General features: G+C 41.2%; 1 protein-coding gene and 1 pseudogene across 1 annotated transcript in view; one reads left to right on the top strand and one right to left on the bottom strand.

Moving 5' to 3' along the window:
* The window catches only part of DNER (delta/notch like EGF repeat containing), a 379,388-nt gene that overhangs the window by 240,424 nt on the left and 121,805 nt on the right, over positions 1-17,159 (bottom strand). The window lies entirely within an intron of this gene.
* LOC117095488 lies at positions 12,339-12,408 on the top strand (annotated as a pseudogene).

Below are 17,159 nucleotides of genomic sequence, written 5' to 3'. Positions count from 1 at the left end.
GCGGGAGAATCACTTGAACCCAGGAAGCGGATGTTGCAGTAAGCCAAGATTGTGCCACTGTACTCCAGCCTGGGCAACAGAACAAGACGTCACCTCAAAAAAAAAAAAAAAAAAAAAAAACAGGCAGAGGAGTTGAATGACCTCTCGCAGCTACCATACTAGCAGATCATGTCTTCTGATTTTCAGCCAAGAGTTCTTTCCATAACATAGCACCACAACTTTGATATCATCTTATTTTCATGCCAAAAAAAAATTCCTGTAGAGAAGGTAAGGGTTATATATATATATATATATTTTTTTTTTTTTTTTTGAGACGGAGTCTCACTCTGTCGCCCAGGCTGGAGTGCAGTGGCCGGATCTCAGCTCATCGCAAGCTCCGCCTCCCGGGTTTACGCCATTCTCCTGCCTCAGCCTCCCGAGTAGCTGGGACTACAGGCGCCCGCCACCTTGCCCAGCTAGTTTTTTGTATTTTTTAGTAGAGACGGGGTTTCACAGTGTTAGCCAGGATGGTCTCGATCTCCTGACCTCGTGATCCGCCCGTCTCGGCCTCCCAAAGTGCTGGGATTACAGGCTTGAGCCACCGCGCCCGGCCGGGTTATATTTTTGTAAGCAACAGAAGACAAGTAGGTATTAAATGTAGGCCAATTAAGACTGCCTGAATGCTTTTTTTAGAAAAATGTATGATAACGGTAACACTCAATGAACACTGATTGAGGACTTACTACGACAAGAACTGTACCAGGTCTGGGTATAAAATGTTGTTTAAAAAAAATTTAAAAAAAAAAACCCTAAATCTGTCCCTAGAGAGTTTACATCTAGTAACCTAGTACAAGCACTAAAAGTTTACAACTAGTAACCTAGTACAAGCACTAAAAGCACCGAGTCCTCCCAATACTTATGTGTGCGCCTGCCATTCTGTTGGGCATGTTACATTTCTTACTCTAGTTCATCCTTACTACAACTCTTTTGGTAAGTACATTTGTACATTTATTATTCTAATTTTACAGTTGAGGCTTAGCAATGTTACACAAATGACTTTTACCCAGAATAAAAGCCAAAGTATTCACTAATTTTTTTTTTTTTTTTTTTTTTTGAGATGGAGTTTCACTCTTGTTGCCCAGGCTGGAGTGCAATAGTGCCATCTTGGCTCACTGCAACCTCTGCCTCCCAGGTTCAAGCGATTCTCCTGCCTCAGCCTCCCAAGTAACTGGGATTACAGGCACCCACCACCACACCCGCCTAATTTTTGTATTTTTATTAGAGACGAGGTTTCACCATGTTGGCCAGGTTCGTCTCAAACTTCTGACCTCAGGTGATCCACCTGTCTCGGCCTCCCGAAGTGCTGGGATTACAGACATGAGCCACCGTGCCCAGCCCGTATGCGCCAAGTTTTACAAGCCCCCTGTGATATGCCTGCCCCAGTCTCCCTGACCTCACCTCCTGCCCCTGACCTCCCTCACTGGCTCCACACACACTGGCTTGCTCACTGCTCCTCCTATGCTCCAGGCACTCTCCTGCCCCAGGGCCTTTGCACCGATTGTTCCCTCTGCCTGGAATGCCCTGGCTTCTCAAGACTGCTCCTGAGCCACCTTTGAGTCTTTGCTCCAACGCCATCTTCTGATGAGGACCCTATTTAACAGAGCAAGGTCTCTACCCTCTGACAATGTCAACTCCTCTTTTTTTTTTTTTTTTTCAATTTTTATTTTAGATTCACTGGGTTCTTGCCTGGGTATATTGTGTGATGCTGATGTTTGACTCCCTTCCTTGCTTTATTTTTTCTAAAATATCCATCATCTTCTCACATAAATTTTAAATTATTTAATACATTCATTTTTTTCTTCCCCCACTAGAATGTAGGCTTTTTGAGGTCCGATTTCTGTTTTCAGTTTAATCTACTTGTGTATCCACAGCCCTAGAACAGTGCCCAGCACATGGGAGCTGCTGGATAAACATTTACTAAATGAATGAATGAGCGAGAGAATGAAAGTGAATGATGTTATATACAAGCAGCTGCCAGAGCCTGTGAAGTGTACTGCCTTGTTAAATGCGATCAGGATTCTCCAAGGCCCAGTCTCAGGTCTTGAGAACATAAGCCAAGGGGGAGCCTGAAATGTCCCACTGTGGTGTTTTAAAGTGATTAAATAACTTTAAGTCTTCTTTAAAAGGAGTAAAAGCTCTGTCGACCTGAGGGGTAAGACAGAACCAGCACAACCTGCAGCCGCAGCCTTGATGAGGGCAGGAAGAGTACAGACCCACTTCACAAGTGGCTTTCAACACAGTGAGCCAAGCCACCTTTCTCTGGTCCTCGGGGACCATCTCTATGAGCTACTTTGTGAAGCTGTTCACCCCACTGGGAAGTGTCAGAGGTGCTGGTTGATGGAGCTGGGTGGCAAAGGGCAGGTCCCATGGCAATGCTCAATTTGCCATCCAGGAGTCAGTCCCATCAGGTAAGGGGATAAAGAGTCAGAAAGAAAACATGATGAGAATCAATAATACCCTAAGCGCTGTTGTCTGAGCTTCATAGATGAGAGGAATGCACAAGTAGCATGTGGGGTGAAGAATGAATGACTGACACGGAAGGCCAGGAGAAACACTCTTAGTGAAGAAGAGACGACAAAAGCTAAAAATTAAACAGTCAGTAAAATAAATTTCTACAGGGATTCAAGGCAGTGGATAATGTTATGGAGTGTGCATGCACACACATGCACATGCACACATATACATGCACATGCACACACACATACATGCACACATATACATGCACACACACGCACATGCACACATATACATGCACACATATACATGCACATGCACACATATACATGCACACACATGCACACGTATACATGCACATGCACACATATACATGCACACACATGCACACATATACATGCACACACATGCACATGCACACATATACATGCACATGCACACATATACATGCACATGCACACACACATACATGCACACATATACATGCACAAGCACACACACATGCATATGCATGCACACATATATGCACACACACATACATGCACACACACAGGGTACAAGGCAGAGAATTACATGCATTGCAGGGTCATTGGGCCCTTTTTAAAAATAATTTTATCCCAATGCTACTTTCTTGGCGTGCATATTAGTTGTTTCATTAGCAATGGCAGCTTTCTGCCATTATTTTCTCTAATACTTCAGACTAGTTTTATTTTTTGGGAAAGCTATCTGTTTCAACTCATAACAGCGTATATGAGATAAGGTGCAATCATTAACTTTTAAGCAAATCATAAATATTTATCATAAGTCCTATGCTTCTGTATACAGACAATATTATTTTAAGTTCATATTTGTATTTTATCTCATTAAGGAAAAGGTCCTGTTGCAGAGGTCGCTTCTGCTCTTGCATCCCATTAAATCTGAACTATAAGCAGGTAATAACCAAACTGCCAAAATGCATAATGAGGCAAAATATCAGAATTAATAGACCTAACTTTGGGAATGCATAAAATGTAATACATGATATTTTCCGAGCTATAATTTCTAGATTCTAATGATGGGGAAGAAATGATTAAGCCTTTGTAATACCAGCTATAATAAAGAGGAAAGAGAAAGCCCACTGGCTAATGGTATTCTGCTTACAGTGAACCAGCAGGCCCATTTATTAAACGCTGTATGCTTGCTGCATCAGATCAATTCATCTGCTTAAGCCATATTTTTTCACATCATAGAACTAACCTGAAACTATTTTCCACATTTTATTTTAGACTTTTCAGCCGTGTCAAATAATGTCTACTCGAACCAAGAGCAGCTCTGGGGGAATGGACTGAGTAAAATGGGAGGCCAGACCTGAGCAAGGGTGCCAGCCTCTCCTGGGACTTGTGATTCAAAGGCAGTAGCAGTGTGACGCTTTAGCCATGGCCTGTTTTTCTTCCTTAAACTCTCTGCCACCCATGTCCCTGGCAATGCCCATGTCCTCTGCAGCATACAAACAGAAGGATGAAATGTCAACTTTAAAAGGCATGAAAGAGGCCCATTCATAGGGTCATTAGATATAGTAAGTCAAAGCTAATAGGGTTGCTTTGAAGTGTGGACACCTGCATCAGTATTACCTGGATGATGGTGGGGCCCAGGTAACTAACTTCCCTTCCATACTAGTTTAGAAAATGTATGGGCTTCAGCCCTGCCTCTTCTGTACTTTTACAGAAAACTCAATATGGCCAATCAGCAATTCATGCAACATTTATCAAGCACCTATGATGTGCCAGGCACGATGCCCACAAGAGGGGTCAGGAAGATGAATAAAGCCTTATCTGGCCCTTGAAAAGCTCACAGTCCAATCGAAGAGTCAGAGACGTTAACTTGGACTTGCCATGAGCAGTCAGCTCATCAATCGCATGCCCTGCTGGTAGGCATGTCAGCTATTAGGATCCTTTGTTTGATTGAGGTTACCCACCCCAACACCTTTATATTAAACTACCTTACATTTTTTAGTGCTGAGGGAGAGAATGGATTTGATCATAGCAAATAGGAAATGAGATTATGAGCAGGTGTTGGGACCAGCCTCTTTTAGAATGATAGTGGCAGCTTTCGGCAAAACAAAGACAGCAATTCTGGATGTCTTCACCAGGAAGAGCTGGTCTGGGAGTTTTCCAATGGGAAATGGAGCCAGCTGAGCAAGCATCGCCCTGGTGTTGGCTCTGTTCTTTGCAGGTGGGTGGGACAAGTTGCTCACCTGCTCTGGACACACACCCCTCATGCATTAAGGGAGGAGATGAGGTCGCATCTCGAAAGGCCTCCTCCAGGTTGAAGACTTAGGATTCTATTGACGGCCACTAAGCTTGCATTAGCAGTTTTCAGAAGGTCCAGGGAAGAACCGAGCCGACCAGAGGTCAGCCCCTCCCTCACTAATACCCATGCTAAGTGGGCAAAGGCATCCAGGGGGAATGGGAGGGTGCTTGAGGAAACCAAATGCGACAAAGCCCCAGAGGAGAACTTACAAATTCTGGGCAGTGGGTAGGCGACATTATATGACCTAGCACCATGCTGGCCACAGAGGGGACACAGGGGACTCGTGATACTTACAGAGGAGTGGAGAAGAAGACAGGCAAGGAAGGGAAAGAAGGGGGGAATTCGTGTATGGTGTTAAGAAGGAAGTAAAATTGACTATTATGTTAGTAATTTGTCTGAGTAGCAGTCAATTTTAAAAGTTTTAATACAGATTTTAATAGAGATATTAGTATTACAGGAAGAGGGAGTGTCTTATCAAACAAACAAACAAAAAAACAGGCTGGACACGGTGGCTCACGCCTGTAATCCCAGCACTTTGGGAGGCTGAGGCAGGCAGATCATGAGGTCAGGAGATCGAGACCATCCTGGCTAACATGGTGAAACTCTGTCTCTACTAAAAATACAAAACATTAGCCGGGAGTGTGGCGGGTGCCTGTAGTCCCAGCTACTCGGGAGGCTGAAGCAGGAAAATGGCATGAACCCAGGAGGCGGAGCTTGCAGTGAGCCGAGATCGCACCACTGCACTCCAGCCTGGGCGACAGAGTGAGACTCCATCTCAAAAAAAATAAATAAATAAAAAATACAATAAGTAAAACAAAGAAATAGCCTTAAAGCAGGTTTTCTCAACTGTGGTGCTTTTGACACCTTGAACTGGATAATTTTTTGTCGTGGGGGGCTCCCCTGTATGTTGTAAGATGTTTAGCAGCATCCTGTATCCTTACTTACTAGATGCCAATAGAATCCCACCTTCCAAGTTATGCCAACCAAAACCATTGCTAACATCCCCTGGGGAAAGATCATCTCTGATTGAGACCACTGCCTTAGGGGAACAGTGCATTTCACACTATCAAAATTATTTTTAAACCATGCAACTCCATGAATAAATTTAAAAGGCAACACTATCATGAAGGAAGAAATGCACAACATACTATAAAGGACTAAATTCCTTATTATAGAAAGAATTTTTAGGATCAATACAAGATAAACGCCTCAATAAAAAGGGCAAAGAAATAAACAAGCAATCTACAAAATAAGCAATCCACAGAATCATGCCATTTTATATAATCTTAAACACAAATAAAATGTTATATATTTATTTGTATGTATATTTACTGGAGGATGGAAAGGAGGGAGTGAGGAAAATAGAAAAGGAAAGAATGAAGGAGGGAAGCAGATAACTAGAATGGGCCGTTGTTTTAGTGATTTGTCTAAGCAGCAGAATCAACCAGGGAACTTTTAAAACACAGATTCCCCAGCTCCAGGCCGTTCATCAGAAACTCTAAAGGTGAAGCCTAGAAACCTGTATCTTCCAACATTTCCCACATGATTCTGATGTACCTGGTCCCAAAACCAAAATTTAGAAATTGTTCATATAAACTAGAGGTTGGCAAATTACAACCACAGGGGAAATCCAGTTTGTTTTTGTAAATAAAGCTTTATTGGAATACAACCACAGCCACCTGTTTGTGTGTTGACGGCTTTTGCAACATACCAGCAGTTGAGCAGTGACAACTGAGAGCACACAAAGCCTGTAGGATATTTGTTATCTGTCCCTTTAGTTTGCCAATCCCTGATCTAGACAGTACAGACTTTGGGGTTCACAAAAGAAGGAAAACAGGTAGGTGGGGTCACCTGGAAAGACTTCAAAAAAGAAAACTATCTTGAACAGCACCCTACAAGTTTGATAGCAATAACATTTGTTTTCTCCCCCCATGCAACTCCCTAACTGGACTGCTGGGCACCAAGTGATTAAATAACAGAAGGACCTTTGGCAAAACAACGTAAAGGACCAGACATTCTTTTAGTCATAATTATGTGCAGGAAGGTTGCAGAATAAATCTTGGTACTATGAAAAGAATGCTCATCTAGATAGTCCACCTTGAAGCAAGAACACAATGAAGGGTCATACCCCCACCTTTCCTTCACTAGAAGAAATATGGAAATTCTCCCTCAACCTTTCCGTCCATCGGCTGAACTAAATGGAGATGAATGATGAGCAACCTATGCCAAGGCTAAATATAGAACGAGGTGGACCCATGGAAGACAGTGGGTGGGGAAAGGTCACACAGACTAAGGGGATACTGAAATAGCAGGAGAGTGTCCATGTCTGCCAATTGGAGAGACTAAAACAAAGATGACTCCAGAATTTAGAGCTTAGGGTTACTGGAGAAATGAGAATGAACAATTGCCACCCTGAGGTACCGCGATAGGGGAGAGAAAGACTGGGGTTCCAGTCTCATTTGCAGGTGATTTTGGACTAGGCAAGAAAGCTTCCTGGGGCTCAGCACCCTCAACTGTAAAAGGAAGGGATGAGACTAGAACGTTCTAAAGGCCTTTAAGTTCTTAATATTGTGTTTCTATGTCCGAAATAGGAATTGCACCGGTTGTAAATGTCATCTTCCTTCTGAAACGCAAATGAACAATGTTGGGGTCCAACTGTCACAGTATTTTTGTCTCAAAATGAAATTTTTCCCACCTTCTTTAATAAGGATTTCAACTATATTCCAACACCAACTGCTTACTCACTGGGAATAAAGATGTAAAAAAAAAAAATCACTATAATGCTTATGCCAGTGGTAGACTCAGCCAAGAAATGCATCCCAAGACTTTTTTTCCAAATCCAAATAATAAAAATGCTCATTCATTTTACTGAATCAAGAACTATATGTCTTAGTGAAATACACATTCCATGTTTTGATATGTCTTTACTCCTGTCTTAGAAACTCTACATCAATTCAAAAAAATATTCCAAGATGAATTTGGTCAGTCCATTATTCCCCTCAATTCTCAGTCAGCTTTCTTGAAACCAGCTTGTCCTGATTTTTGTACGTGAGTTGAGTCACATTTGTAAGTAGGCTAAAAGGAAATTATAAGCAGAATTGAAACATGTGGCTATAAAATGAATCCATTAAAAATAAACTCCTACTTATTGTTTCCCTACTTTTTCATGCTGCATTCATACTTTTTCATATTTCATTAAAACATACTGCATTTGGAAATTACCTTGAAATCTCAGTACTTTCACTTTAGTCTAATCAACACATAGTGATAAGTCATAGTGATGAATCTCTAAGCTCTGCTCAGCTACAGATATATCAACAATTAAATGAGTTGTTCTCCAAAAACCTGATCTGCCCTTTGTCCCTTGGTTTCCATATTTAACTAAGTCCTAAGAGATAGCACTCAACTGCACTTACTGACATAGGCACACCAGCCTCAAATGAAATGCTATTTTTTTTTTTTTACTTTTAGTCATTCAAAGACCAGTTTCTTGAATTAAAAACTTGCAGAACAATTCCAGTGCATACATTTTTGTTTTGCCTCTCATCAGAGACACTCATACATCCTATCAAATTCTTTTTTACAAAACAACAATTCCATCAATACAGGAAATATGTCGACTTCTGCCTCTTTTGTACACAGGAAAAGAAGTCTGCAGGCAAACAGGGAATTAAACTTCCTGTGAAGATTGTATGATCATCTCCACCAATGCAGAAAAAACACTTATTGAATTTAACATCTAGGTAGAGTGCAGACTTTTAGCAAACTAGGAATAGAAGGAAACTTCTTTTATCCAATAAAGAGTGTCTACAAAAAACCTTGAGCAAATATAATAGTTATATTGGTGAAAGGGAGAACAGTTTCTCTCTGAAATTGAGAAGAAAGCAAGGATGTTTGCTAACACCACTTCCACTGAACACTGCACTGAATGTCCTACACAGTGCAATGAGGCAAAACTAAAAAGACAGTATAAGGATCCAATAAGAAAATAAGCTGTCAATTTACAGACTATATGATTATTTATGCAGATAAATTATTAAAATATGGAACTTCGGCAAGTTTGCTGCATGCAAGGTCAAAATTTACCAAAAAATAAAAATATTTTGCATCTCTATGTATCAGCAGCAAACTAAAGATAGTTTTCTCAAAGGGGCCGTTTATAATAGATGAAAAAAATTAAATTCCTGGTAATAAATCAAATTTTAAAAGTGCATGATCTCAACAAAGAGAATTGTAAAGGGGGAATATTCTAGTCATGAATTAGAAAACTCAGTATTAGAAAGACTCAAATTTTTCTTAAAGTAAGCTACAAGATTCAATGCTGCTGCAACAGAAATCACAACAGTTGTGTGCTTCTGTAAAATGGCCCGCGGTAGCACAGACACGCTTGAGTAAGAACAATGTGGGAGGGCTTGCTCTATTAGAAAGCAGGAATTTTAAAGCTATAGTAATTAGGATAGCATGATATTGGCAGAAAGATGAACAAATAGACCAATGGAACAGAGAGACAAGAAACAGAAAGGATCACGCAGGGACACTTGACTTCTAGAATAGAGTCTTTTCAATAAACTGATATCCGATGAGAAAAAACAAATGAAGATTTTTCTCTCTCTCAAGCCATATACAAAAATAAACTCCAGTTGGATTGTAGATTCAACTGAAAGGTAAAAAATTAAGCTTCAAAAAGATAATAGAAGAGAATATCTGTGTAACCTTATAGTAAACAAATACGTAATAAACAGAACACAAAGAGCACTAACTGTAAGAATATTAATGAGCTGGATGACAACAGTTACCGTATACTGATAAAATATATTACACAGCCATGAAAAAGAAAGAACTATAGCCTTATACAACAAGTAGAACAAATTCCCCCAAACACAGGGCTTTTTCCACTTGTGTAAAGATTGTAAACAGCAAAAGTGACCCATGCTAGAAGTCAGAAGAGGGATTAACTTTGGGGAGCTGGGAGAGGTGGAGATGAGGAAGCTGCTGGAGGGCAATGTGGTCAACCTTGATCTGAGTGGTGGTTACACAGGTGTTCATTTTATGATAATACATTGAGCTGTACATATTTTGGGGGGCACTTTTCTGTATATATTTTGTGCTTTGCAATTTTTGAAAACTGTCTTTAAAACACCTACCATGTACACATATCTGACATACTCTCTGTTCCTTGATTGTCATATTTAACAAAGATGATGAAACTAATTTGCCTCTACCCGGAAGTAACCATAAGGTTCCTTCCTGACTTTCCTCCCACGCAAGAATGGCACACAGATTCCAGAGCGACTCTCCCTCCAGCACAGTGACCACATGAAGCCACAGGGACCAGGAGAGCCAGCAGAAGCCAAAATCCAGCAGCTTCTGTGCCCCTCTAATGAGTTTGACCTTCCTCCTAGAAGACACAGAAAGCCAACGAAACATGCCAGCCAGGGGTGGAAACTCAAGTCGCAGTAGCACTTTGAAAAGAAATTTTCACTTTTGTTGGGGACCCCAAACGTTTTCAATGTTCTCTTTTTTTTTTTTTTTTAAATAGGACAAATGACATGCTCTTTATTTTTAAAGAATAAATAAAGAACAAATGACACCAGCGTGGGGTAGCAGGAAGTTGGAAACCAGGCACGTAGTAGGCTCTCAAAAAATATTTCTTGTCTGAAACAAAGAAGAGACCCCATTGCTTTCTAGATCATTCTTTATTCAGAACATTCCCTACCAGGAAGAGTGTTCTTCTGTATCTGCTAGGCTTGGTGGCCTGGGATCCTTAAGAGAAGTCGGACAGAGAAATCTATGAGTGTCTGTGAAACCAGGTGCAAGAGCAGAAAAATCAGGGTCACCTTGTTTAGTGAAAGTGTGGGGGAGGCTTTGGGTTGAGCTGTCAAGTGCCAAGTGTTCCTGTGTACCTGCCTGGCCTCTTGACTACTTTGATGTGTGTTTTTCTCTCTGCAGGCACACAAAATTCCCTCTGCTCTCTTTTCAGCTTTTCTAACCTTACTTGGAAACAGCTGCTCTAATTTTAATACCCATCTGCTCCCGGGAATAGGACAAAAATCAGTGGCTCTGCAGATAAATCTAAAGTCTTCGGGTATCCAACCTCATTTATCTGGAGATAAGCCTTCTATATACAGCAGGCTTCGTATAGGCAGCTACACTAAGAAAAACACTAAAAAGGAAAATGAGTAAAACCTCAAGCCACCAACAGAGCAGGGGGCCCTAGATATCCAGCACCAATTGTTTTAAAATTGACAAGAGCCAAAGACCTCCAAATTGCACGTGTGTTCAGACTGTCTCATTGCAAGATTGAAAAGAGGATCTTTGGTTGTCTAGCAAATCTGCTCAAAGGCCAGGGTTGTTTTATTTATTTATTTTTTTTTTCCATGAGGAAGCTGAGAGGACCTTTGTAGGTGTGAAAGACAAAATAAACAAAAGAAAAAGTAATAACAGAACAAAAAACAGGGCTGAAAGTGGAAGAGGTCATCCGTAAAAGCCCTACCAACTAGAAACAGTCATGGATTGTGAAGCAGAGAAACAAGGATGGTCACAACAGAGACCCGAGTCTCTGCAGCCTAGGAGTTCAGACAGGAAGCAAAGGGATGAGGACAGAAACCCACCACCACCTTAATTATGCAGCTCTGGGGACACAGGACAGCTCTACAGGGAAGCAGAAGAAACCTGTACAATTGTATCTAATGAAGTAGTATGGCAAAGGTACTGTAGCTTTGAAGACACTCTACAATACTGATCATTCCAATTATCTCTTTTAAATGCAAATAGTTAGCATTTCCAATTAAGGCGTAAAATTAGAAGGCTAGAAGAACGCACTGGGAAAACTGTCAGAAAAGTATAGCCATATAGAACTAATGGCTTTTCAAGCAAACAATTTTTGAGCAGAGGATCCTCTGAACTGTTTCAGAATGTTGATGAAATCAATCCCATTTAATAATGCTTTCCATGTTGAACTATGTGAATTGTTAGTGTATAAAGATTATAGACACCATACCAGCCTGGGCAACATGGTGAAACCCCCTCTACAAAAACAAATGCAAAAACTAGCTGGGCATGGTGGCACGCACCTGTAATCCCAGCTACTTGAGGGGCTGAGGAGGGACGATTGCTTGAACCTGGGAGGCAGAGGTTGCAGTGAGTCAAGATAGCACCACTGCACTCCAGCCTGGGTGACAGAGCAAGACCCTGCCTCAAAAAAAAAAAAAAAAAAAAAAATCATAGACACGTGACTTATCTTGCATATGCAAATGCCATAGGCATTCATACAACAAAAACTTCGATGGAAAATTTCACTATTCAGGATTTTAATTGAACTGATGGCCAGGCCCTTCTCCAGTGAAAAAAAATATTAGATAAAATTAAAAATGCTTTGATTCGGAGGTAAGCTTAAAAAGGAATGGAAGAAAGGGGGGATCCTCAAGTTTCAGGAATGATAAGAAAATTCACAACCAGAGAACTCAGCACATGATGACACTGCATTGACCACACAGCCTACAGAGCTGGAAATAAGACCTACAGTTCTGGGAACTGGGGTTCTAAAAATCACATGGGAGTGTTCTAGCTCTTTTAGAATCTGTCTAATCTGTCTAGCAGGCTTTCTGGTTTTTACAGGAAGCCCCCCACCCTCCACACACATACACACACTCAAATGGGGATGGGAAATGGGGCCTTGGGCACAGGAAAGGAGAGGCAACTATAACTGACCCCACACATGAAGCCTCTTAGAGCTCATGTCTGTTTAGAGAGGGCAGAAGGGACACTAGATAAATCCACCAGCAGGCCTGGGGTAACAGCAGAAAAACTGACATCTCTACAGTCTTTGGATTAAAAGAAAAATCCCATGAATAATTAAAACCTCCCATATGAATGTCCCCTGTGATTAACAACATCTCCTTCATGTGGACATCCTAAACCAAAAATTCACATGAAAAACGTGTTTAGGGCCAGGCACAGTGGCTCACATCTGTAATCCCAGTACTTTGGGAGGCCAAGGCAGGCGGATCACTGGAGTCAAGAGTTCGAGACCAGCCTGACCAACATGGTGAAACCCTGTCTCCACTAAAACTGCAAAAATTAACCGGGCATGGTGGTGTGCTCCTGTAATTCCAGCTACTCGGGAGGCTGAGGCAGGAGAATCACTTGAACCCCCAAGGTGGAAGTTGCGGTGAGCCGAGATGGTGCCATTTGCACCCCACACTGGGCAACAAGAGCGAAACTCCATTTCGAACAACAGCAACAACAAAATGTGTTTAGGATCAGTACAGGAGTGGAGTGACACTTTTCACAATACAGGACACACGGGACTCACACACATGCATGTGTACACACAGACTCTTATCATAATCAGCGCACAGTAAAAATTACAAACCGTACAAGGAAAGAAGCCACCATCAGCACTTAGAACTGTGGATAAGGGTCAACAAAACCTTTTCCACTCCTGAATGAATATGTATTTATGCATTTTAAGATGAAATAAGATGCTTAAAGGAGATCTAAAACTTTTTTATAATTCCTCACAACTTCTTTAATTAACTGACCTGATTAACTGTCCTGATACCTTTGATAAGAAGACTTCTACTAAAGATATTAATAGCTAAGATTTCTGAGTGCTTATGCTATATCTGGCATGGTTCTTGGCGTACTCCCTATATTAATCCACTTAATCTTCACTATCACCCTGTGAGGCAGGTACTGTTATCTGCATATTATCTCTCAGGCTCAGAAACTAACTTGTTCATGGTCCCTCAGCTAGTAACATAATGAGAATACTAATCCAGGTAGAACAGTACAATTCCAATCAAAATCCCATGCTTCTTTTTTGTTTTCTGACTTATCAAATTGATCCCAAACACAAATGAGAGATGAAAGGACCAAATATTTTCAAGATAATTTGAAGAAGAATAAAGACACATGACTTTATTCCCCCCAGAAATAAAAACTTATTATAAATCTATAACTACATTGAACAATGTTTCAGATGAGAGAGCAGAGATTTGCCATGTAGAGAAACTTCGAATATAACAGGGAAGGCATTAAAAATTAGTGTAGGAAGGATGGGCGCAATAGCTCACGCCTGTAACCCCAGCGCTTTGGAGGGCCGAGGTGGTCCAATCACTTGGGCCCAGGAGTTCAAGACCAGCCTGGCCAACATGATGAAACTCCACCTCTACTAAAAATACAAAATTAGCCAGGCATGGTGGTACATGTATGAAATTCCAGCTACTCGGGAGGCTGAGGCATGAGAATTGCTTGAACCCGGCAGGCAGAGGTTGCAGTGAGCCGAGATCATACCACTCCACTGCAGCCTGGGTGACAGAGCGAATCTCCGTCTCAAAAAAAAAAAATTAGTGTAGGAAAGTTCAACTTTTTAGTAAGTGATACTTGAATAATTGCTAATTGCTGACCCCTGAGACTAACATAAATATCTAACTTATACCATACATCTACACACACAATGAATTCCAGATGGATTTTGTATGACAATGTTACAAATACAACCTCAAAACTTTTAAATCAGGAGTTGACAAATTGCAGCTCACAGACCAAATGTGGCCCGTCACCTGATCTTAATAAATCAAGTTTTACTGGAGCACGGTCACACCCATCAGCATGTCCATTGTCCAAAGCTGCTTCCCCACAGTTGAGCAGCTGCAACAGACAAGTGACCCACAATGCCTACACTATTTACTCTCCGGCTCTTTGCTGAAAGTTTGCTGATTCCTGCTTTAGATGAAAATATAGGACAATATCTTGATGACATCAAGATAGAAAATAATCTCTTGAATAAGACTCATAAAAGGTGAATAAATTAAACCGCATGAAATTTAAATGAATGAACTAGAGATACGTCTGGAAGCCACAGACACATCGCAGAAACACTGTAGTGAGTGGAAAAAAGCAAGTTGTGAAAGGATGCTGCAGTGTCACACGTGGTCTATGCATATTTTATGCCTATGTTGCAAAAATATTTTAAAAGACAGAAGCTTACAACCCAACTCGGAACAATCATTGTTTCTGGGTAGAGAGGGAGGGAAGTGGGCTGGGGAGGAGTAGGGTAGTGGCAGTGAGGGTGGTGGGCTTTAACTGTATTTGCCTGTTTTATTTTTTTCTTAATAATTGGAAACCAATATGGCAGAATGATGTTTGTTGAATCTCAGTGGCAGATGCTAATTATACTATTCTCTGTGCTTTCCTGTAGGTTTAAAATAGCTCATAATAAAGATTTTAATTAAAAATGTGATGTTGGCCAGGCATAGTGGCTCATGCCTATAATCGCAGCACTTTGGGAGGCCAAGGCAGGTGGACCACTTGAGGTCAGGAGTTCAATACCAGCCTGGCCAACATGGTGAAACCCCATCTCTACTAAGAATACAAAAAATTAGCCGGACGTGGTGGTAAGCACCTGTAATCTCAGCTACTTGGGAGGCTGAGGCAGGAGAATCACTTGAACCCAGGAGGTGGAGGTTGCAGTGAGCTGAGACTGTGCCACTGCACTCCAGCTTGGGGAACGAGAGTGAAACTCTGCCTCAAAAATAAATAAATAAAAACGTGATCTTCATCATTCAAGCACCTTCTCTGTTCCAGGCATTTCTGTAGCCCAGGGGCTGGCAAATTCTAACCCATAGGCCAAATGTGACCTGCAACCTGTGTCTGTACAGCCTATGAGGCAAGAATGATTTTTATGCTTTTTAAAGGTTGAAAAATCAAAAGAGTAATATTCCAAATAATCACGTAAATGTTTGATAAGATTCAAGTTTCAGTGCCCATCGATAAAGCTTTATTGAAACACAACCATGATATGCATTTTACATATTATCTGGCTGCCTTCACATGGCAACGGCACAGGTGAACAGTTGCTGCAGAGACCTTGTAGCTCACAATGCTGAAAATATTAACTATCTGCCCCTTTACAGAAAAAGTTTGCTAACCCTTGCACTAGGCCCTGTAAACATGCAAAGCCTCTGTTCCTGAAGTGCCGGTGGAGGGACACAATGACAAACACCATAGACAGAGCAACACTGTCACACATTTCTGCTTATGTGTATGACCAATGCAGAAAAAGGCAAGGATGATTTTCTTGCATGGATTGTACATTCTACTTTTTATAGCTTCAATAAAAATGGCTAAATAATTGTGGAGCTCTCCCAGTGAGGCAGGAGTAATGTCTGGATTGTAATATTTTTACTCTCTTCTTCTTCCACCAGAATTATAATCACTGATTCAGCCCATTGGCTAGAAATATTCAGAATGTGAAATTTTAACACATAAAAGTTTTTGTCATGAGAAAAATCAATCCATCCTGCAAAAAAATATAATAGGAATTTAAACAATGGCATAACTTTGTAGATGATTATTTTAATGTTGTTTGTGCTTTAAGTTCTGTTCGAAGTAAAATATTAACATCATGCCCTGGTACCATTTGTTTTGACAATGGAAGGTTTTCAGACCAATAAACCTAAGAACAAGTTCTGAAAATAAACAGGAAGGATGAGTGTCCTTTATCAATGAAGAGAGCAAATGACACAGAAAAGGGAGCATTTGTGGCCCACTGTGTCATGCTGCAGAAATCACAGGAAACACTCTAAATGGCCTCCCAGCCCATGGACACGGTAGAAGAGAACGGTTTCCTGGAAAGCAGTAAGTGCACTTAGAAGAATGTTATGCAGAAAGCAACTGTTCCACATTCTTAACTGAGACCCGCATTCAGATGGCCAGTTCTATCCAGCGGGGAGCCTGCAGCTGACGTTCATGAGAATGGCTCAGGGTCATGGGAATACCATCAATGGGTGTGCACTTGCTCCATTTGGCAATACACAGAAATGTACCATTTCCTCAACCGCCGACAGTGTACTGGAAGACCACTCACCAGGAGCGGGTCCCAGGCTGCGGTCCTTTTATGATACTTATGCATCTTAGAGAACCTAAGAGCAGCTTCCTTTGGCAAGGCACAGAAATGTACCATTTCCTCAACCGCCGACAGTGTACTGGAAGACCAGTTACCAGGACCGGGTTCCAGGCTGCGGTCCTTTCGTGATACTTATGCATCTTAGAGAACCCTAAGAGCTGCGTCCATGCCTGTCAAATGCCAATATGGCAATGTATATGCTGCTTATATCCGCAGTTCCCAAACTGTGTGCCAAAGTGCCACAGGGTGCCAAGCTGAAGGCACAGGGCACCACCAATTATATGTTTTTAATTTTCAAGAGAAACACAGGATCTACAACTTCTGTCAGACATTTCACAAACTACTAGCTAGAAGTAGTTCGTTGTTTCAACATTAGATCCTATTACATTTTGATGATATTATATCTTACCAAAGCTGGATTTTTCAGCAATTGCTGGGATAATAAAAGCAAATACTCCCTGACAGT

The sequence above is a fragment of the Trachypithecus francoisi genome, unplaced genomic scaffold, assembly GCF_009764315.1.
Source record: "Trachypithecus francoisi isolate TF-2019V2 unplaced genomic scaffold, Tfra_2.0 Lachesis_group13, whole genome shotgun sequence".
In the NCBI taxonomy this organism is placed as follows: Eukaryota; Metazoa; Chordata; class Mammalia; order Primates; family Cercopithecidae; genus Trachypithecus; species Trachypithecus francoisi.
This window is presented reverse-complemented; position numbering and strand designations above follow the sequence as displayed.